The following is a 23,532-nucleotide window of genomic DNA, read 5'->3' as shown; positions in this document are numbered from 1 at the left end:
CTTCATTTTCCACATTTTCCACAACATAATTAATTTCTCAGGCAAGGAAACTCTAAAGGATGGTACTGGCTCACTCTTGAGGTCAGGTAGTGTGAACATCGCAGGGTAAATGCTGTGGACTGAAGCTCAGTGTCCACACAGCTTAAAGACGGCCAGAGAAGAAACAGGAGAGTTGAGGCTGGTCATAGATTTCTTAGTACTTCCATGTTCAATTGTTATATTAAGAACAAAAAATAGTGGTTTGTCTCTCTTCAACATATTTCTATTAATTGGTCTGGGAGAAGGATCAAAAACACATACATGCAACATCCTGACCTGTTGAGCTCAACACAACAGTGAAGACCTGCACATCCATTGTGGAAAAGTCTCCTACTCTTGGAACAACACCAAATCTTCTGACCCTCCTTCTTATAAATGTTTCCATTAACACCAGTGTTCTTTAACCTCTGGTGATAATTCAGGGTTAAATTTTTAGCCTGTAAAATCATTAATGCTTGCAATAGGTATCCCCCTTACTAAAAGATTGGTGGATGAATCATAGATTCTTAGAATGGTTTGGGTTGGAAGGGGACCTTAAAGATCCTCTCGTTCCAACTGTTCTGCCACAGGCAGAGACACCTTCCACTAGACTGGGTTGCTTAGAGCCCCACCCAACCTGGCCTTGTACACCTCTAGGGATGGAGCATCCACACCTTCTCTGGGCAACCTTTTCCAGCGTCTAACCCTCTTCATAGTAAAGTTTTCCTAATACCTAATCTAAACCACCCTCTTTCCTTTTAAACCCGTTTTCTCTTGTCTTGTCACTACATACGTTTGGAAATAGTCTTGCCCTGTCCTTCCTGTAAATTCCCTTCAGATACTGGAAGGCTGCAATTCGATCACCCTGAAGCTTTCTCTTTTCCAGGTTGTCAATCCCAATTCTCCCAGCCTTTCCTCACAGGAAGGGTGTTCCATTCCTTTGATGAACTTTGGGGTCCCCTCTGAACTTTCTCCAACAGGTCCATGTCCTTTTTGTGTTGGGAACCCCAGAGCTGGATGCAGGTGGGATCTCACAAGAGTGAAGCAGAGGGGCAGAATCCTCTCCCTCACCTTGCAGGCCATGCTGCTTTGGCTTCAGCCCAGGGTACAACTGGCTTTCTGGGATGTAAGGGAATACTACCAGCTGTATCAAGCCTCTCATCCACCAGCAGCCCCATCTCCCTCTTGGCAGGACTGCTCTTGAACCCTTGAGCCTGTGTTGACACCAGGGGCTGCCCCAACCCAGGTGCAGCACCTTGCACTTGTTAAACTGGATGAGGTTCCTGTACACCCACCTCTTAAGCCTGTGGAATACACCCAACCATGGGAATTCTTTTTGCATTTTGACAGCAGAAAAGATGTTTTTGCTATAGTCTCTTCCTAGCCCTAGTAACTGAAAAATTATTTGCAGTGACAAGAAGAGATATTTTTTCCTTCATTAGTTGTAGTAATAATTCACTTCATTTAATTATTTTTTAGTTACCTCTATTTTCCATTTTTCTAAGTGAGATTTTTATTCTGGGTCCATAAAAATATATTCCACAGGTACGTGCTACCATATAGCTCTTCAGGGACTGAATTAATTTACTCAAGTGGCACTGATTGCACTATCTAAGGTCTTTCTCATTTTAACTGTATCCCACAAACATTGACATTATGTCAGCGTTTTCACAGTTAGCTAAATTACCAGCTATTTATAGATGAGTGGCTAAATTTCTCAGATTTGGAACTGAATGTAAGAGCTTCAGGGTAGAGTTTACTGTGAGAAGTGCCAATGAAATAATGTAGCAGCTTAAAATATTTTGAGGGAATGTATAGTGTAGGAATATGTGTGTAATTGGCAGTTGCAGCCATTTCCGATGAAGTTTTGTGCCTGGAATAGAATGGATGTGGTTTTGAGATTTATAATTGTTTATAAATTAAAATTCCAGCTTAGAAATTTTGTGTATTTTAGTTTGATACTTAAATATTTTTTGTAGAAATACAGTGTTGAATTTGAGTTGCCTTAGAGAATGAAACAGCACTCACTGAAATTTAGACAATTTATGAAAGGATTTTTCTAAATTATTTTGTAACTTCTAGAGAAAAGAGAGATTCAACATCCTTAAGAGAATGTTTTTAATCAGCAGACAATATAAGTTCCAGAGGAAGGTCCCTCTGAAGGCAGTGGGACTGGATCACTTCCCCTTTGAGGCAGTGCTTGGAGAACTTGGCTGGGTCATCCAGGAAAAGGGATGGCTTCAGGGGCAACTAATAGCCCCTGCTTGTCTTCAAGGGGTCATTGAGGAGATGGAGCCGGGTGCCTCACAGTGTTGTGGGGTGGGAGGGAGAGAGAAAACAAATACAGATTGTAAGAGGTTCATGCTGGGCATAAAGAGAAATTTTTCTTCAGTGTTCCCATGGAGAGTGAGGCAGTGGAACAGGTCACTCTAAGAGGCTATACTGTCTCTGTCCTTAGAGAGTTTCACCCCCTGACTGGTGCAACACCTGAGCAGCCAGGTCTGTCCCTAGAGCTGTAATTTTAGAATTGCATTGTGTAAGATTCTGTGGCCCAGTCATGGGCCACTGAAATGAGAAATCAGAACTTTATGGGGATATTTCTTTCTTTCGAGTTATATTACTTTTCCCTGGTTATCTGTTTAATGATAATAATACTTAATGATTTTTGTGGTCAGGGAAAAATACCTAATGTAAAAACTGTAAGTAATGTAATGCACAGAGGGTCCCAGTGACTCTAGAGAGCTGAAGTTATGATTGTTTGATGAGACTGTCTAGTCACGGCTAGAGTGTTTATCAGGAAAAGCAAACAAAGAGCAGTGTAGTTCATTCCTTCCAGGATTTGAGATCTGCCATTTGACACTACGAAAAATACCAGATTACTCTCAATCCTTGTAGAATGCCATGACAGCCAGCTCTTTACATTTTTTTCTCTTTCCTATATTCTGCAAGGGTCAGTACACAGGCAATGGTAGGGGGGGATATCCCAAACACAAGCAGGGACCTGTAGGAACTGAACCCAGGGCCACACCCACAAAAATAACGGCAATCTTCCTTCTCATTTCAACAGACTTTGGATCAAGGTTAGGATAAACTGGAGATTTATTTCTCATTTCACTCAATGCTAAAACGAATGGGAAAACCCCAATATACTCTCTTAGTCTTGCTAAGTTTTTTCTTTCACTTTTCTTGTTGTTTCAACTGTAATGTTTGAGTCATCCTTAGGGAAAACATATTTTGACTTCTCAGAATTATATTCTTGGTTAATATTACATTTTACAAATATTTCTGATGTGAAAGTGCTATCAAGTTATCATGGTAAACCACTTCCCTTAAGAAATCTGTCCTGACTAGCCTATGACTTACATTGCTGTTCAGGGAGAACTTTTTAAGTGATCTTGAACTGTGACCAAAGTTGTGGTCTTCATATTCTTCTGGAGAACTAGATCTGCTGCTACCTACACATTTTAATATACCCTTGCCTGTGAAATCTAATGAGCTAACCATAACCACTAATGCCTGTGTCTTTCCAGCCTCCCAGCAAGAAAGTGCCCTTATTGTTTTGCATAGCAGAATTGCCAAGTAACCATTACTTAATTTATCTTTTTAGATAATATTTATTTGTATTTCCCATTAAATGGAACTCTCATGGGCAATACAAATAAAGAAATTACTCATTTTGGTTTATATCACTCAGAAATATTTCTGCCATAAATGTTTGTCATTCTGCAATCATGACCAGCAGGAAGACAAAATTACTGAACCATCAAAGTGTAATAGAAATGCCTCTGTATATGCTTTTCTTACTGGTCACTGAAAAAATAAATAGAAATTAGTTGTCTTCTATAAGAGCTTCAGACTCTCTGTCCATAGCACAGCTTCTAGCACTGACAGTGAGAGATTCAGAGGACTGGAAACATTTAAAACTATCCAAAATAGTCCCAGACTGAGAACAACTGGAATAAAGATTTTCTTCAAAGAAAAAGGTGATTTAAACTATCAGAACCACAGACAGTAGAATTGTGTTTTAAAAGTCAGTTTTTCATAATAACCAAAGGCCCAGCTGTTTATATCTTTGGTATTGGGTCTGATTTTGTGAAAAGTTTGTCTGATCCTTCTCAGAAAATTTCTGCAGAATAGGCTTACATTACAACCATAATTCTTGATCAGTGAGCTTGCATCTGATGGTTTTCATACATTAGGTAACATTTATCTCACCTTAACCTGGCTCTAAATTTGAATCAGTCATCAAAGGATCCTTCAGCTGAAGAAAACTCTCAGGAGAGAATATTGACTCAATTTTATTTTTTTCCTTTTTTTTTAAGGGGCACATCTTAGGTGAATTGTTTTTCTCCATCACTTGTGAAGAAGTCTAGTCTAGTGAAGGGACTAACTCAGATGTTTAGATGAGTTCCATCAGCACTATAATTTTGGGGGAAATGTCACATTCACAGATATGATTTATGTTTGTCTGAAGTATTCAGTTCTGCCTTTCTGTGATATATTTGTTAATGTCTGAGAACACTGTAGGAAATCCCTGTACGTACTGCGGAATGATGCAGAATGGTCCTAATGGTACAGATATATATATAGCTGCCATTTGGATTCTGCTTTCAAGTGCAGAGAGGGTTTTACATCATGTACTGGTGATTGTGCCACTGTGTCATTTCCACAGTATGCAGCAACAAAATCTTGCTCTCTTCTTTTTGATGGTTGCCAGCTACATTTAAATAGCTTGAAAATTGCTCACGTGTTTTGATATTAAAGTATTCAAATACCTGTTCTGAGTGTGTGAATACTTGCCAAGCATTTCCTGCAACATCCTGAGAATGATCTGCTCTAAATATGAATTTGTATTTTCCAATGGATGGAACTATAAAAGTATTCCATTCTACTGTTTCTTAAAGATTAAAAAGACCAAAAAAAATCTTTTAATAAGAAGTGAAATTTACATACTTCTTCCAACCAAAATACGGTTTGTTTGCCCTTTCAAGAAATCACGGAATAAGCACATTTTGCATTTTGGTGTACTGATTGAATTATTTATTTCACGGTCTCTTTAGCTCATGCCCAGATTGCATCAGCTTCAGAACATAGCTCTAATGAAATAGAGTATTGTGAAAGTGTTCTACATAGCTGACTGTAATACATTTCCTAAATAAATACAAATTAAAATCATAAAAGTAGACTGTTCATCAAAGCCTTCTTTCTCGGTTCTTGGCATATGTGGGACTTGGCCAGTATTCTGTTTTGCCAGTTGAACCAAGTATGAGTTGGTATAATGATCCTACTCAGTCTGACCAACATCTTTTGTGTATCTTTGGGGGTTTTCCTCATTGCTTGTGACTTCCAGCTGAACAGGGAAGAATGTTACTCTTTACAGCCCTCAGACACTGCAACACAGTGCTTAGATGAATAGTTCCTTTTAATAAAAAGGATCACTACAATTTTTTCTTCACATTCATATCTCCCACATGAAAGTAATAGTTTGAACTGTAACTTAATGCTGTTTCTGAGCATAAGAAACCCTTCACTGATCAAAGGATTTATTCTATTTATTTTTCCTTAAAAATGCAACTTGTTCATGGGAAAGTTAAGGCTATATAAGGTTATATTTTGTTCTGGCATTGTGAAAAACCTTAATTTATATTACATGAATTAAATAATTATCTAGATAGCAGAATGTAGCTCATAGTTTATAAAAATGCAAAATACCAGCTTTCAAGAGTTTTTTTGTAGAAAATTATTATGGCTAAGTTATAACCGTTTGGTCTGAGTAGCTCCATGAAATCCATATTTACAGATATAATTTATCAACTTGATCACAATCATTAAAATATCTTCACTTTATTTTCCCCCCAAACTTAATTCCCTCTCTTCTTGAAAAGAACTGAGCAAAGTTCACATCACTGCTGAGTGTGGCAGTGCATTACACATTTCAGCTATGCACATGGCTGGTGGACTCATCCCATAGACTTTCCTGAGTCCGTGTAAGCTCTTGCTGATCTGGCTGCAATGACCTCCAGGGCCAAACTCTCCTCTTCTGGATTCCTACAAATGCAGGATTTCATTCACTGGCATGAGCTTGTGGCCCTGACAGTTGGATAGTTGGAAAACACAGCAGGACTTAGAGGAGAGGTTCTATGAAGCATGAATTTGAGGAAGGAGGCTAAGCTGGAAGCCTGTATACTCCAGGAGATGTGCTGGTATGGGAAGTGGAGGCAAGACCAGAATAGTGTGAGGTAGTTGGGATACAGAAAGGCTTGGCACTAGAAATGGCATTTGACCAGAGATTGTAGCAGGAGGTACACAAGTGAGCAAGTGATTTGCATAACTAATTTTTAAGGTGGACTAGCCAGGAAATAAATTCAGAATGATGAACAGGGAATTAAATGGAGGAGTCTTTTTAAAAATGTTTAAACCCAAATAGATTACACCTCTCTTAGGAGCATCTGATTACACTCTTAAGAGTATCTGGTGGGTGGTCTCAAATACAACAGAGAACTTTTGCAAAAGCCATTTTACAAAAAATTGCTTCTCTAAAACTACAGCAGTCAAAATACCTGTTGAGGAAGAGTGTCTTGCAAAAGTGAAAATGGCTTCAGGTGGGTTTGATATTAAAGTTTGTGTAGGCTTGACTGAGGAGCATAAACTAGATAAGTAGAGAAATTTAGTCTGGTGCATGGAACTTTGTACATGACACAATGTTTAAGCAAGTGGCCTGAAGTCAAACATATCCTTGCACTGGAAGGCTGGGAGGTCAGTCCCCATCTGGGGTTAAGGTTCAGCCTTGGCCCCTGACATGAATGCAACTGAAATCTGCTCCATCTTCAAGGATCTAAAAGAGCCTTGGCAGTTTCAGTAAATAATTGGAAGATCAAAGCTAGCTACCTTTCTGTACTGAGGCTGCAGGAAAAGACTGATCCTCATTTAGCATTATCTGACCTTCAGGCTATATTTTCATACAGAGTATAATATTACTTTGGATAAAAAGAGATTTTAATTCCCTCCCCTAAGTACAAAATTACACAGAATTAAAATATACTCATACATTTGTGCAGTGCACAAATCAGCAACTGAAACATTTCCTCTTTCCTCTCCTTCCTGAGCTATTACATATTTTTACTGCAGCAAATATGGTATTTCTGTAATTTAAAAATGTGTTCTGGAATACATTTTCTTTCATTTTCATTGTATGGCAAAAATGGATTTTTCAACTTCTGACTGAACCCTTGAGTCAGAGAAAAGCTTCAGATTTTTGATTCAATGGTAAAACAGTTTTACTCAGTGAAGAGTCAGAAAAAATACTTAAAAATTTTGTAATTTCCCAGAGGTTTAAAGACTTTGTTATGCAATATTAACACCCAAAGCATTGGAAACAATTCTGGACCAAGTCTCAAAATATTCTTCCTTTTTTTTTTTTTCCTTCTCTTTCCCAACACCAATAATCCTGCTACAGCTCAGCAATGCATCTGAGAATTCACATCTAATTTAGATGGTTTTATTTCTGTTGTTTCAAGAGAACTTCTGGCTAAGGCACTCATGAGCATCCCTGGAATGCAAGTTATCATGCTTACTGAGAGCAAGAGCACCTTGTCAGCACTCTAAATGTTAAAACAGTGCAGGTCCTTTGGTCTTGAACTGCATAGCAGACTTCACAATACAGTGATAATTCAATTCACGTAGGATAGTCCTGACTCCTAATCCTGTCTCCCAGGACAGTTCAAATATTTTGAAATTAAAAACTACACCTGGTTTATGAGCTGGATATCTAAGTGCATTAGAGTACACACACTGTAGTTATTCCTGTAACGCACAACTCAAATCATGGCTTATTTAATTTAAAGGCTCCTCCATTGCAATCTCCACCCTGGTCCTTTTGGGCCAGATTATCTGGTTTAACATAGGAATGAACTCCTCCCTTTGTTCCCAGCCTGACTAATGACCAAGGGTTCCTGCTAGAGCCCTCTACTGATATAGTCCTCATCCTAGTCCATATAGTCCTCACCCTAGTCCCCCCTGGGCTGCAGAGGGGCAATTGCTTCTCATGGTCTGCCCCACAGGCTTCAAGGGAATCTTTGCTTCTGCTGCTCCCACGTGGGGTCCCACCCAGAGTAGACAGTCCTCCTTGAACTTCTCCAACATGGGGTGGGTCCTTCCCATGGAGTAGAGTTCTTCACAAACTATTCCCTGTGGTGTCACAAGGTGTCACAGCAAACCTGCTCCAACCCTGGTTTCTCCAGGATCACAAGTGCCATCCTCCTTCAGCATCCACCTGCTCTAGTGTGGGGCCCTGCATGGCCTTCAGGTGCATCTCTGGTCCAATGTGGACTCCTTCACATGTCACAGTCGCTTCAACTCAAGTTCACACTGGAGTTTCAGCCTGTCTGGCAAAGCATCACAGAAAAGAAAGGCAACACCCTGGCCACTTGCCAGCCCAGGAACATTGCCATGGCTGTTATCAAAACGTCCTGAAGCACAATTCAGTAAGTGATGAGCAGCACAGAGTTACAGCAAGCAGCAAAAGCAAAAAGTGGCTGCTAACAAGCTCTAGACTCTAATAAACAGTAAGGAAGGTGAGCCCCATGGCAAGGACAGGAGCCTGCTCAATTCTAGCTAAACAGCACTAACAGCTATAAATTCAAACTAGTGCATCCCAGTCGAGAATTGGAAGGGTAAAAGCAAGAAAACTCATGGGTTCAGATACAGACAGTTTAATAGGGAAAGCAGAAGACACACAAGCAAAGCAAAACAAAGAATTCGCTGCCTCTCGTGGGCAGTCAGGTGTTCCGTCATCTCCAGGAGAGCAGATACCCATCATGCACTGCTATGACTTGGGAAGACAAACACTCTCATTCCAAATGTACCCCTCTTCCTCCTTCTTCCACACACTTTATATACTGAGCATGATATCAGGTGGTCTGGAAAATTTCTCTGGTCAGTTGGGGTCACCAGTCCCTCCCAGTCTCCCATGCACCCCCAGTCTCCTTCCCAGTGTAGCAGTAGGAAAAGCAGAAAAGGCCTTGGCTCTGTCATCCCTGCTCAGCAATAACAAAAAAATCTCTATATTATCAATCCTCTGTTCAGCATGAATCTGGAACATAGCCCCATATCAGCCACTATGAAGAAAATTAACTCTATCCCAGCTGAAAATGAGCAGTTTGAAAAACTTATTCCAATTTCCCTTTTTCTCAAAAATGCACTCTTATATTTTAATGAGAATAAAATTAGATACATTCTGCAAAAATCATATACATGTGCTTGATGTTCTACACATGACTAGTTCAAATGAAGTTAATGGATTTTAGTTGTTATTGGAGGTAAATGAGAATTCATTACATGAGAAGGCTGCCTCTATTTAGAGGAAACAAAATTTAAACTACATATCTAAAAGAAATGGACTAGCTATAAATCAGCTATTTTATTGTAATTTTATGGTTGAGCAATTAAATTAAAACCAAGACCAAGAATGCACAGGAAATCAAATCTGATGAATCTGGTCTTCAGCTAGTGCAAACTCATACAGATTAAAGAAAGTCAAAGATGCAGACTTTGAACCCTATGACTTTGGTGAAATGTTTCTGTAGCAAAATAATTTGAACGTTCTAGTTTCTTGAATATCTTGAAATCAATACATAGTTTCATGATGGCAATATCTATGCTTTTTTTCTTTTTACATCTGGGTGATAATCATTAGAATCACTTGATCTGGATTGGAGCCCTTGAGTATATCTCTGGCATGCCATTTACTAATGTTTCTCCAAGGAGATTATTATAATATACAAAATTCTAAGTGACTACAAATAGCTACAGTAACTTTGAAAATGCCATGAAATGTATAATCTATTTCCCATTTGAAGTCTATTAATTTCTCAGCAGAATAAATCTGGTCTTAAAACTTTGGAGATTTTAAATTTGTGCACAGTGACAAATATGGCTTTGAAAGGTTCCAAAGGTTTATCTAGAAAGCTCTGCTTTCATGAATAATTTTCCTTTGGACCTGACAATGAACTAAGCCTAAGTCCCATCAAATTCACATGTTTGAGTATAGCCTTTTATAAGATACTTAAAGAATTCACATCCCCACTAAAATTCTAGGAAAATCCTCATTATTTTCCCTTCAAAAATATGAAACAGCATGTCAGCAATTTTGATCACATACCAATCATTCTTGGTAGCAATACAGATTCATAACAAAAATTTCTCAAAACAAAGCTTCTAAGCATTTTACTAAAAAAGGTATGTGCCTCCTTCCATTCCTCTGTAGTGCTTTTAAACTAAGTAAAAATAAAAATATTATTTTTAAAATATTGATGACTTTGAATATTATAAACTCATGTGAAAGGTCTTTGAGGTCTATTCTATGGGGTTATACTGTACAAGAGGCTTATCAGAAATATTTGATTTGAATAATATCCTGTGGCTGTCTACTCTGGAAGGGGGGGGGAGGGGAGGGGAGGGGAGAGGAGAGGAGAGGAGAGGAGAGGAGAGGAGAGGAGAGGAGAGGAGAGGAGAGGAGAGGAGAGGAGAGGAGAGGAGAGGAGAGGAGAGGAGAGGAGAGGAGAGGAGAGGAGAGGAGAGGAGAGGAGAGGAGAGGAGAGGAGAGGAGAGGAGAGGAGAGGAGAGGAGAGGAGAGGAGAGGAGAGGAGAGGAGAGGGAAGAAGGTGGGGGTAGGAGTTGCTCCAGATGTTGGAACAGAGATCCCCCTGCAGCCCATGGTGCAGCCCATTGGGAGGCAGGTGTGCCCCTGCAGCCCATGGAAGTTGACACTGGAGCAGAGATCCACCTGCAGCCCATGGACAGCCCCATGCCAGTGGAGATGGGTGGCCAGAGAGGTCTGTGACCCCATGGAAGTCATATGCTGGACAGGCCTCTGGCAGGACCTGTGGATCTATGGAGAGAGAAGTCCATGCTGGATCAAGTTTGCTGGCACAATTTGTGACCCCGTGAGGACCCAGGCTGGAGCAGCTGGTTCCTGAAAGACTGCACCCTGTGGAAGGGACCAGGGCTGGGAATAGCTTACACTGGAGAAATTCATGGGGGGCTCTTTCCAGTGGGAAAGACCTCATTCTGGAGTAGGGGAAGAGTGTGAGGAGTCCTCCTGCTGATGAGGAAGGAGCAGCAGAAAAAATGTATGATGAACAGACCACAGCCCCCACTCCCCTGTGCAAATATTGGAGAGAAGGTAGAGAAATAGGAAGTAAAGTTGAACCTGAAAAGAAGGGAAGGGTGATTGGAAGGCATTTTAAGGTTTGGTTTTATTTATCATCACCCTACTCTGATTTGGTTGTAATAAATTAAACCAACTTTCCCAAGCTTAGTCTGTTTTGCCCATGAGGGTAATTGGTGAGTGTGGGTAACTCCCTGACTTTATAACCATGAGTCTTTTGCTATATTTTCTCTTCCCTTTCCAGATGAGATGGTGAGTGACAGAGCAGCTTAGGTGGACACCTGGAGTGCAGCCGGGATCAACCCACAACGACAGCTAAGCTTGTTCTTTTTAATAATATTCGTACCTTTGATAAGCACAGAAGTCTTTCTTTACAGAACATAATTGTATGCTAATTCTATCTCCAGGAATCTTTTTTTCACTTCTGAATCTAAAGACATATTTTTCACCACGTGGAAAAGTTGTATGCATAAACATACTGCTTGATTTATTTTGGAAAAATCTCCAGGTCATAACAGAGGTATCAGAGGTCTATCAGAGGCATAATAATGTTGAAACCGTCTATATTCTGTTCAGCTTGTCTTTTTCACTTCGGCTGAAGCAAATTTTCCCACTTCAAAAAGATACAGGAACTTTTTCTCAAAAAGATAAGAGGCCCATCCTTGCTCACCTTTCACTATGACCTTTGCATGTGCTAGTTAGGAAGAACCTCGTGCTTTTGCTTGATAGCTGCACTTGGGGACCTTTCCTGACCTATGTTTCAGTGTATCTCATACTTATTTGGATATCACAGAATGGTTATTTAAAATCTGTGTAATTCATGTCCTTTAAATATAGTTTCTGTGGTGGTTCATTTGAAATCTATATTCAGTACTGCAAATAATTTCCTCTGGCTGATTGTTATCCCTTTCTTTCCTCACTATGTATTGTAGCACAGTTGAAGTGGTCATGAAGTAGCAGCAAAACAAGATGTTTGACTTATATGACAGACTTCATATCCTGTATCTATGCTACCTGTGTGTAAATGAGATTTGAGGATTTTCTGGAGCAGCAGATTAAGTCTGCTCCAACAGAGAGGTCTGCCTAAAGCCCAGGAAGACAGGTAGGCAGTCAGGCAGGTGCTGGAGACATCTCAGTTGTTTCAAAGTTAGGCTAAGACAGAACATGAATGCCTGTACCATGAGTTCAGATTGTGCTATCACATTTTTAAATACAATGCCACTGTGGTGATAATCAAATATCATGCCATTTAGGGTTATTAACTTTTTAATGATTTATTGCTTGCAAGACATGATGAGAAAGTTTGATCTCACACCCCTATCTTAATATGAATTGATTTTTCATTGCTGTTAAAGAAATTACCACTTGAAAAGACCTCAGTTAGGAAAGAGGAATGCATGTCAGTTTAGCAGAAACTGAAGGAAATAAAAACCAGTTCTATCTGCAGATTGTAGGAGTTTGGCACTGAAGACAATAATAGCACTCCTGAGTGGTTAGTCACAAGGGTATGCAGCTGTTAAAAAAAAAAAACAAAACAAAACAAAAACAGATTTGGCTTTAAGTCAGGAACAACAGGTTTTCAGCAGGACTGGAAATGTACAAAGCATAAAATGTTATTTTGATAGCGCCAGAAAGGGTTTAATTTACTCAGAACTAAGCACTACAGGTGTGGGACTCCACCCCCAGCCCCTAAGTTTTGAGAGTAGATGCAGTTGTGCAGACTAATAGCCTTGTTGTCTGCAAAAGGTAAAAAAATTAATCAGCTTCAACGACCAATAGGAACACTCCTATTTATATTTTGCATTATTCATTTACCGTGAAATGGGAATATGCTTGAATCATGCATATTGGAAGGAGTATTTTCTCTATGAATGGGGTTTTTATTGTTCAGAAGGAAAACTTTTCCCTGAAGCAGGGAATAAATCCACACTTTTTCATACTTTTTTAATGTCTTTATCCCTTTGTTATGCATCCTACTAAGAATGCATATTAGTTTGCTACCAGCTTTATTTCTCATTATTTCAAAGATAATATAAACAGCCTTATGATGAACTTTTTTGTTTTTCTAGACTAGTTTATTGGATGGGTGCAAGAGAGATTCCTAGGTATGTGTTTCCAAGAGACAATGGAAGTTTTATTATTCTTGTTGCTACTTCTGTTTTAAAGTGGACAGATATTTTTCTAAAATAATTGTTCCAGTTTTGGAGACTGTTTTGATTAAGACAGAAAGCTGCTAAATAGAAGAGTGCATTAACAGCTCACATGTTCAGGTATGTACTTTTACACCCCACTGACATGTATCAGCCTTCTCTCTCTTTAGCTTTCTCTTGAGGCTTCCAGCAGCACACTCCTAGCAGGCCAGCTCATTCCAGCTTTATAGCTTGGTTGCTCTACTTCTTAATAATTACCTCTTTTCCTCCTGCAGATCATTTTCATGCTAGCCCTGTCCCCACTAATGCTCATCACTACTACTCCTGTGTAAAATCAGGAGTGGGGTATGTAGTCCCCTGTCCCTGTTCCTAACATTTTCTAGATTTACTGTTAGCTTTGCTGGTGATCAAAAACTGTATCTTGTTTCTGATTTCTACTTTTAATGGCAATGTACATATATAATTATCATAGAATCATAGAATGGCATGGATGGACTGGACCTTTAAAATCATCTGGTTCCAAGCCCCCTGCCACAGGCAGGGACATCTTCCACTAGGTCAGGTTGCTTAAAGCCCCATCCAACCTGTCCATGAACACTGCCAGGGATCGGGCATCCACAGCTTCTCTGGGAAACCTCTTTCAGTGCCTCACCCCTCTCACAGTAAAGAATTTCTTCCTACTATCTAATCTAAACCCAGTCCTTCTCAGTTTAAAGCCCATATCTCTTGTCTTTCCATGCTTTTGTAAAAGTCCCTCTCCAGCCTCTTTGTAAGCTGCCTTTAGGTATGGGAAGGCTTCTATTAGGGCTCCACAGAGCCTTCTCTTCTCTGGGCTGAACCATCCCAATTGCCAAAGCGTTTTCTCATGGGAAAGGCGCTCCACCTCTCTAATCATCTTGGTGGCCTTCCTCTGGAGGGCCACCCCAACAGGGTCATGTCCTTCCTGTGCTGGGGGACCCCACAGCTAGATGCAGTGCTCCAGGTGAGAAGGGGTATTACAGGTAGGAGTATTATATAAATTATAATTGCATAGAATCTAATATAAAAGATATTTCCAAAGAATGTTTCTATCTTCCCATGAAAGCTTGCTTTACTTTGATCTCTTTTGTGAGAAAGAACTGACTACACATGTACAAGGTATTTGAATGTATTCATGTGAGAACTTATTCTGCAAATGTTCTTTTTGTGATAGAAACCCAGCTGTCTGACCTCTAAAGAGGAACAAATTCTTTAGGAAATTATGCTTTCAGAAGGACACTGTAAAGGCAAGGAAAGCTGGTAAATACAAAGCACATGAAAACAGAGATTAGACTCAAACCTGGATGTATTTTAGATTGACAGAAACTTTTTGTCTCTGCCTAAGTCTTTGTTTCTTTGTGCTTTGTCTCTTTCTAACGTCTATCTTAGAGAAAAAAAAAAAAAAAAGGATGCCAACATAGCTTATATGCTGTCACAACATAAAAAACCCAAGGCATTAAATGTGATTGTAAGTTTCCATGGCCCAGTGCAATTCTACTCATAGTTCTACTCATGGACTCTAATGTCTGCTTTTGATATTTGAGTGTTTTTGAGAGCCACTTAAATTTTCCACTCTGAGACATGAATTCCCACAATCTCTAAATGTCATGTGCCTGGCTGAAGCAAGAGAAGCACTCAGGTGAGGCTGGAATTCATTGAGGCAGCAGCAGCTGACAACACAGAGGACAGCTGAGATTTTGAGCAGGGTTGGGAACAATGGTGCAGCCCTGAGGCTGTGATAGATAAAAGAGCCATAGACATAGAATGTGACATAGAGCCATGTCACACTCCTCAGAACTTGCTAGAATGCCTTGAAGCTCAGCTCAGCTGCCAAAACCCTTACCTAGTTTATCAGCCAGGTTTGGCTGCACAGTGACCTATGTTCTTTCATGGCTGTATTACTTGCAGCATCCATCACTCTTATTTTAGAGCAAATTGTGCTAGGTAATGACAGCTTATCAGCTGCCTGAGGTTGAAAATAGAAGAGCAACAGAGAGAAATTTTGAATAATATGTTTAGTTGTCTGTCCCCTTTTTTTTTTTTTTTTTTTTTTTTTTTTTTTTTTTTTTTTGGGGGCCCTGTACGAATTGGATACAAGCCTGAAAATGTATACCCCAAATATAATGTTCTTCTTCTTACCCAAGGCTGGGAAAATTAAGTAATTAAGTTCTAGAGACACAAATTGTGAGACAGACACACGGAAAACCCTCTGTTCTGAAAGAAAATCCTAAAAAAGATGCAGTGTCCCAAAGACTTTTCCCGTGACACCTCTGCTTGTCCAGACTGGGACAACTGATCTCTGTTTCAACAACAATCCTTATGTTGTTTCTACAACATAAGGAAATCTGAGCTTCCTTCTTCTAGGTGCAACACTAGGTGTCCAGATCTGCTCAGAAATCTGAGGTAAGAGATGAGTTCATACCAGACATCTAGTGATATCTTTTCTTGCACAGATTTCCTTTGCAACTGAGACAAGAAACTTAGGAATCAAGGTTATATTTGAACATAACATAAATATGTCAATTAAAAAAAATAGAGAGCTGGCTTGATACATTCTCTTCTTAAAAAAATAAAAAAAATCTTGCCCCAAACCACTGCTTAACATTAATGTTTCCTCTCTTCTCACACTATTAGTACCTTCAAAAAGTTCCTACATTGCAGCCTGTTCTATGCTCTTCCTGTATAGTAAGGAGATTTTTTTGTACATTGCACAAAAGATGTTTTGGTGTTTTTTAACCTATAAGAGGAGCTATCCTAAGTGGATAACCCTAAGTGACAGAAGAATATGGCTGTTGACCTTAGAGTGTGAATTGCACTTTTGTGGATTATGCTGGACCATCTTAAGAACATGGCAATGAAAAGTTAAGATTTCCCTTCTCTTTTATCTAATGATAATGTATTACATTTGTCCTGGCATACTCAGAATAAGTGCTTTTTAGAACAGGTAGAAACTGTCTCTTTTTCCCTGCTGATGACATCACATTGAACTTACATAACACACTGTGAGAAAATATGAATTTCCTAGGACTCATTTGATGAGTGCACCTGAAGGATGAAGGGCAGAAAGGATTTATGTATGAAGATACCTAAATAATGGTTTTGATAGTAATGAGGGAGCACAAGGACAATGAGTGGGACAAAGAGGGACTAGGTAAATATAATGGAGGAAAATGAGGAATCAGAAAATATTATATAGGTTATATATAAGGAATTTCCTTAGCAAGAAAATCCTTCCTATTATTAATAATAATTTTACACGTTTGTCTCCAAAGAAATACACTAAAACTGCTGCTGAAAAATTAATGGAAAAAAAATATTAGAGATATATGATAGGGACATGCCAAAGTGTCATGGGCTCAGCCAAATTTTTATTGCCATCATTCAGAGTATTATGGAAAAACACTGACTTGTGTTTGCTTCTTTGTCATCATGACAACAACTTTTATTTCTTTTCAGCCATACCTTTCTTGCATATTATTTTTCTCTCCAGAGACTACCTCCAGTGAAACATCTTTTAGGCTTCTCTTTCTCTTTTGTCTATGTTCCTTCTGTGGACAAAGGTATAATTTCTGGTTTTACATCAGCTTTATGATTATTGCTCAATGGAAGTTTTTGTAAGGCAGGAAACCACATAAGAATTTATGATTTTTGGAGCACTTTTCCCTAGAAAGTTGTGGTGTCCTAAACAAGTAAGAAAAAAAGCTTTCTCTGTGATATGGAGAGGTACACTGCACATTTTAGGAAAGTTTTTTTTTTTTCTCTCTTAATGTTTTTTCTAGCTTCATTTTTCTAGGAAGTAGAACTATATTTTCCTTCCTTTCTACACCTGTCTTCATTATTTTCCTCCATGGCCTCTCCCCACTTCTCTATTCCAGTAATTTCTTGCCTTCTGCAATACTCCTCAGCAGAGTTCAGTGCATTGCATCATTTAGCCAGAAATGAATTTAAGATGACAGTGATAATTTAAGTCAAACACTGTGCTTGTTCCTGTTGCCAGGGAGAATATGTGATAACAGCCATTCTCATGGAACATTTTATTTTCCCGTTGCAGCCCACACAATGAGCCATCACAGGAGGAAGGTCAGGAGGAAGGCTGGAAGACATCCTTGAACTTCTTTACCAGGCGGTTGCTACTATTCTCCTGTGAAAACTTCTTAACTCCTTATCCCTTTGAGCACTGACTATGATTTCTTTTCAGTTGCCTGTCCAGCCCTTTTCCTTGCTTGGTCCTTTTTCACCCTGCTGAAACTTTAGGTCACATAAATTGATTACACCAATGAAATGTATCATGTTTCTTGCTTCTCAGCTTCTTGCCCCAAACTCATATTGCAAATTAAATATATCTGATTTACAGTGTCTGTCACTTATTTTTTATTTCCCCCTTTTCTTCTCACCTGAAAAATTTCTGTGGGAGTGGACTGCTGGCAAAACATCCTTACTATGCTCTGAAGATCATGTATTTCTGAAATTACTGATGTTACCCTCAAAATTACAAAGCAGATTTAAAATCTCCACCTAAAACTTGACTCTCTTCTGGCAAAGAAAGAGGTATTCAAGTGATTTTTGTGCATGTATTTTTAGGCATAAAAAATTCAACTTGATTTCTTAAAGTATTAGTAAAAGAGAAAAATATATCTAAGAAAAATCATACTGGCTTTGTTAAGTGAAATATACTTGCTTTTCTTTACTAACTGTGATAAAAGGTTGTTTTAAACTGATGTTATTCTGGCTGGTAGAATGTGGGCAAAACATAGAAGTGTTTTAGACAGGATTCAGGTTGTATTCTGACTTAACATTAACCCGTTTAGACTCTGAATACTTCCAAGGCTCCAAGAAAAAACAAGCATCCTGTACCATTGCCAAAGAACAACTCACTAAATCTTTTCAAAACTCAAAGCACCTAAAGTTTCTCAATTATTTGTATTTATTACTTGAACTGTAACATACATTTCTGAAAATAGGAGATGTTGTAATTGGACCACAGCTTAGTAGTTACAGCTTTTGATTTCCTGCAATAAGAAAAAAAGAACATTGTTTTGTATGATGAGACACTTTCAAAAATACTAAAATGTGATGTTGGGAAAGAATTCCTTCTCAGAATATTGTTGTGAAGTTTCCATGACCTTACATGTCATAAAGAAAATACAAACTTCATTGTTTGTTTTGATGTTAGAACCATGAGGAATTAATGACATTGCTGGGGACACAGTGTAAAAAGAAGGTATTACTTGGCTATTTTAAGGCAGTTTGAGTAGTGGCCCTTTCCAGAATCATGCAACAGGTGCCACATTCCTGCAGAATTATCATCATGCTAAATTTGACACAAATTCTTGCCAAACCCAGAAGTGACCTTATGGCTGCAAAGGTGGGGATGCATTTTGTCTCTTTTTCAAGATGAATCCACACAAAGGTTTTTGTATTCCTCCTCTTATTGTCCCAGAGAAGTGCCTTTCTGAAGGCATCGGGTTGCTGAACTCTACAAATAAGAAGTCTTCTTACATGAGGTTTATTTCATTTAGGTGAACAGCTTCTTATAGTAATAACCTAAAAGAAATGACAGATAGGTAGGAATCCAAAATGATTCTTTAATGAACTGTCAAAATACAGTGTAGTAGAGACCTCAGGGTTACTGACATATAGATCCACTTTATACTGTTTGAACAATTACATTGGATTTGTGACTGACAACTGTAGATAAATATCTTAGTTTGCAATGCAGCTAGACTCAGGTTTTATGGCTGAGAAGTCCGTTAAATGCCACCATACAAATTCTTCTTCTCCACACACTTTTATTATACAAGGAATAGAAGAGGTTGACATCTTTTGGGTACCAAAAATGTCAATGTGTGTACATGGTGTATTATTTTGCAAAAAAATCACACTTTCTCCAGTTTCTCATTTAGTAGGATTTCGTTATTCCAGCTAGATAATTTGCCTTTAGCCCATTTGTTTTAGCAAGTGAAGTACTGCATTATGAGGGGGGAAAGGCACATTGCCTGTTTTTCTTGCTGATTGGAACTTGGAAGCGGTTCATGTTGAAATGAAAAGATATCCTCCCTACAATGTCTTCAGATATCTCAAGTTAATTTTCACAGTGTTATTTGGAATGCATAGTTTTATTTGCAGTGTTTAATCTGAGAAATATATCACTACTACTTGAGTGCTTCTGTGTGCTATGGTTTCTAAATCACATCTACCACACATCTGGGTCTGTACCATATAATCACAGAATAGTTTCAGTTGGAAAAGATGAGATCTTTGAGTCCAACCACTATGTGGTGGTTGGGGCATGGGGCTCTCTACAGGCCGCAGGTGGATCTCTGCTCCAGTGTGGACCTCCACGGGCTGCAGTGGCACAGCTGCCTCACCATGGGCTGTCTGCACCATGGGTTGCAGAGGAATCCCTGTTCCAACATCTGGAGTACCTCCTCTGCCTTCTTCACCTTAGTGTCTGCAGGGATCTTTCACTCATATATTCTCACTTCTGTTTTCTCTGTCTCCAGCTGTTTCTCTGCAGTAACCTCTTAGCCCTTCCTAAATGCATTACCCTAGAGATGCGCCACCACTGATTAGCCCCTCTGTCTTGGATCACGCTAGCATCACCTCTGTCAGACATGGGGGAACCTTCTGGCAGCTTCTCACAGAAGTGACGCTTCCAGCCCTTCACTGCAAAAACCTTGCCACACAAACCCAATACACTAAGACAAGGAATTTAATTTTCCTGGAACTTTGAAAGAATAAATCAAAAATATTTGCCTCCTAGGTTTGGATTTTTTTAGCATTGCTTAAATTTTCTTAACAGAAAAACATATTTAAACAGAAAAGAGAGGTTTGTAGAAACAAAGCAGTTTTTTTTCACTTGGGTTGTCTTATTTTCAGTAGTGCAAGTGTTAATGGGCACCTAAAAAAAGTTCTTTAGTGAAAAAGAAGAACTCACACCCAAAATTCTAAAGTCTGGATCATGCTACTGATTTTAACTGTTACTGAAAATTTAAGCATGCACATACATATGAATTCTGAAGGCTTAAATCTGACATATCTGCTTAATTGAGGCACATATTTTGATTTGGAATTCATTGAGTTTGGGATGAAATACCCAACTTCATAAGAGAATGTTAGTTCTGAAATTTGAACAAACATTCTATCCTGTCTGCTGATAGAATTTCAGAGAATCTGCAGTGTACTTAAAAAGAAAAGTACAAAAAGCTACCTGAATCTTCAAGTCACTTGACCAGGGAACTTTGTGTCTGAGAATAAAGGTCTGCAGCCACAACTTCTGGAGCTTGGTTTCTGACATCATCAACCCCCTATTTAGCTTCCATTCACCTTTTTTCTCTATAGTAGGGGAAGATTTTCAACAGAATGACAAGTGATTGCCAAGCCTCATGAGAAGATGTGGTAGGTGATTTGTGTTGTTGGATAACCAGATGCACATTTCACATTTTTAATCCAGAGCATAATCAGTTTTCATTGATGGATAAATAAAATCTCTGGGCTTGTGGAACATGACTAGAAGAGGACAGTTATACTTAGTGCTAAAATAGCAACTTTTCCAGGTGGCATTATTAGAAAATAGGAAATAGTTGTTTTGATTTTTTTTCAGTACATGCTCAAAGGTACTGTGCTAGGCTCAGAAAACTAATATTTGGTTTCACTGTCAGGGAAAATTCAACTATTTAATTTCTACCGTTAAAGAATGACAAGTTCTCAATTATTCTTTATTTACAAAACTCTATTTCCACAGATCAAAACTACACTCTGAGAGAAATATGGCTTCAGTTTGTCCCTTGGATGAAGTGGTTTTATCAACAAACAGAATTTCTTGTAAAATATATCCTGGAGAGGATATAAAAAATAAAATTTTAATGTTTTTCTACATGCTCCATCTGATTCATATATTCCCAGCAGTGTTTTAACTGCTTCATTGCTGTGACTTTTATGTTAATTTTGACAGCAGAAGTTTTACACTTTTGCAAAGCAAAATGGGAAAGTTTAGAGTATAATATCTGATATTTGGTACTGAAAACCAAAGGAAAAATTCTGCCCCCTCTGGCGCCATTACCAACTGGATGTTTGGCAGGAAACTAGTGGTAATTCTACATTTTATTCTACTAGTTCATTGTGTTCATTTGTTTCTGCAGTGTTTGACTATTCATTTCTTTTTTTTTTTATCAATATGGAACTGTTTATAACTAATTTGCCTGGAGATTTCTATTTTGAGTTGATTATATCTATTCATTACACACTTCAGGGACTTAATTCAGTCCCCAGATTTTCTGTAATAGCTCCTTATGAACTTTTGGGAATCCTCAGATAAATTAAGTAGTCCTAGCTCTACTGGCTTTAATGGAAATATGAAAATCTGTGGTTAAATATCTCTATCCCAACAATTGTTAACTTTATCATATGAAGATCCAAATCACTAAGAAAATAGACAGTGCTGTCACAACTCAACCTGAAAAAAAAGCAAGCTGACATCTGCAGTTATTTAATGTTGCTCATTTCATATAAGTTTATTTAAAAGTTTGGAGAGAACAGATTTGGGGAACATGCATACATGCCCTAAAGTCTGAGAAAGTTATGCTTAAGAGCTTAAAGCTATCAGCTAGTTATGGGGATCCTTTCATAGTGTATTCCTGCCTTCTGTTTCTTCTTTTCCAGTAATAATGTAAATGTAGTTTTAGTTCATAATGTCTTATTTATTGACTAAGGACCTTAATTTTATTTTGCGTTGTATTGTTGTTTCTCATTTTCTTAAAAGAGAAAAAAAAAAGAAATTTGAATATGCATGTGTCATGTTTCTAGTGTGCAGAAAACTAGACCAAGTGTGGTGAAGCTGATCAAATATTCAAACATATTCCAGCTCTGAATAAAATAGAACTTGATTTCATGGCATGTAGGTTAAATGTTGTTGTTCCATCAAAAGAAGCCTTCAAGATTTTCTTTCCACACTTATCTTTCATCACACCATACCACAGTACTCCTGGAGAGCCAGACAGAAAACAAAACCAGGTTCCTGAGCACATGATTAAACAAGGGCTGGTTTTCTTAGCAATGAAAACCAGTTTGTTAGTTCATATACATGCAAACTGTAGCAGCAAAGAAAAATAATATTGTAACATTTTGATTTGATATCAAATGGTAAATATAATATTTGTTGCTTTGTTACAAACTTGCTAGAAAAATCACAAAGTATTATAATGAAATTAAAATAAATTGAGGAAAACCCCTTGGAGTATAAAATTTAAGTCATCTGAATACACAGAGCTAAATTAAGTTAGATAAATCACACCTTACAAAGAAGAGTTTCTCTCAGAGGGCTTTCAAGTCAGACAGATTTAATGCTTGGGCCTAGGCAACTGAATTGCTGATGCCTAAAATAAGGTTGGAGGAATCCTGCTACACCAGATAAATGTATCAGAATCTTTCCTTCTGTAGCAACAGATTATTTTTGTCCTGTCAGATCCTGGGTTTTGAGCACTTCAAGTAGCACAAAAAAAGTGATTTCCTGACAAATTATTAAAAGTTTATTTCTGTTTACAATGGGCCACCTCAAAGAGTACAAATTGATCATCTGCCCGTGGACTTGTGAACAGGTCTCCCTGCATCCTAAGCAGAGGACATGTTTCAGCATAAGGCAAATTAGCCAGGATTTAAAAATACTGAAGACATTTCACACACACTAAAATTATTTTAAAAGTAAGCATAATCTCTGGGACAACATCTTGAAAATTGCAGTATTTTTAATAACGTACACACAAAGAGGTAGGCCAGGCTGTTTCAGAACTTACTATTTTATCTCTGACCATTCTATTATAAAATGAAGTCAAATCTTTTACTGTTACCCTGCTGCTACCAGTAAGTTTTATAGTATTCTGACCCCACAGACATTTATACTTGGTGACACGATTCACTTCACTGTTGTAAGTTTTTTGGCCTTTTCAGTAAACTACCTTCAAAGATGAATCTTAAAAATTTCCTTATCAGCATATTTTAAACTAAAACTTATCATAGGTTAGTTTACTAGTTTTTCAGCATGCATATGGTAATCAGATGCTCAAATTATAATTAGTGAAATAATCCTGCTGATTATTTAGATGTCAGTAAAGAAGTTTGCCACAGTATTTTTCAAAGCTTTGAACATTCCTGGTACTTATGTTTTAATTTTTAATAGGAATG

At 38.3% G+C, this 23,532-nt stretch overlaps 1 long non-coding RNA gene across 1 annotated transcript; it reads left to right on the top strand.

Annotated features, from left to right (window-relative positions):
- The first annotated feature begins 13,023 nt into the window (after positions 1–13,023).
- On the top strand, positions 13,024–18,121 carry LOC136286075 (uncharacterized). Its single transcript, XR_010719737.1, has 3 exons — positions 13,024–13,290; positions 13,385–13,455; positions 17,405–18,121. It is a non-coding gene; the product is annotated as an uncharacterized lncRNA (long non-coding RNA).
- Positions 18,122–23,532: the final 5,411 nt, after the last annotated feature.

Source organism: Chamaea fasciata, unplaced genomic scaffold (assembly GCF_029207755.1).
Source record: "Chamaea fasciata isolate MVZ Bird 193981 ecotype frontalis unplaced genomic scaffold, bChaFas1.0.hap1 SCAF_2, whole genome shotgun sequence".
Taxonomy (NCBI): domain Eukaryota; kingdom Metazoa; phylum Chordata; class Aves; order Passeriformes; family Sylviidae; genus Chamaea; species Chamaea fasciata.
This window is presented reverse-complemented; position numbering and strand designations above follow the sequence as displayed.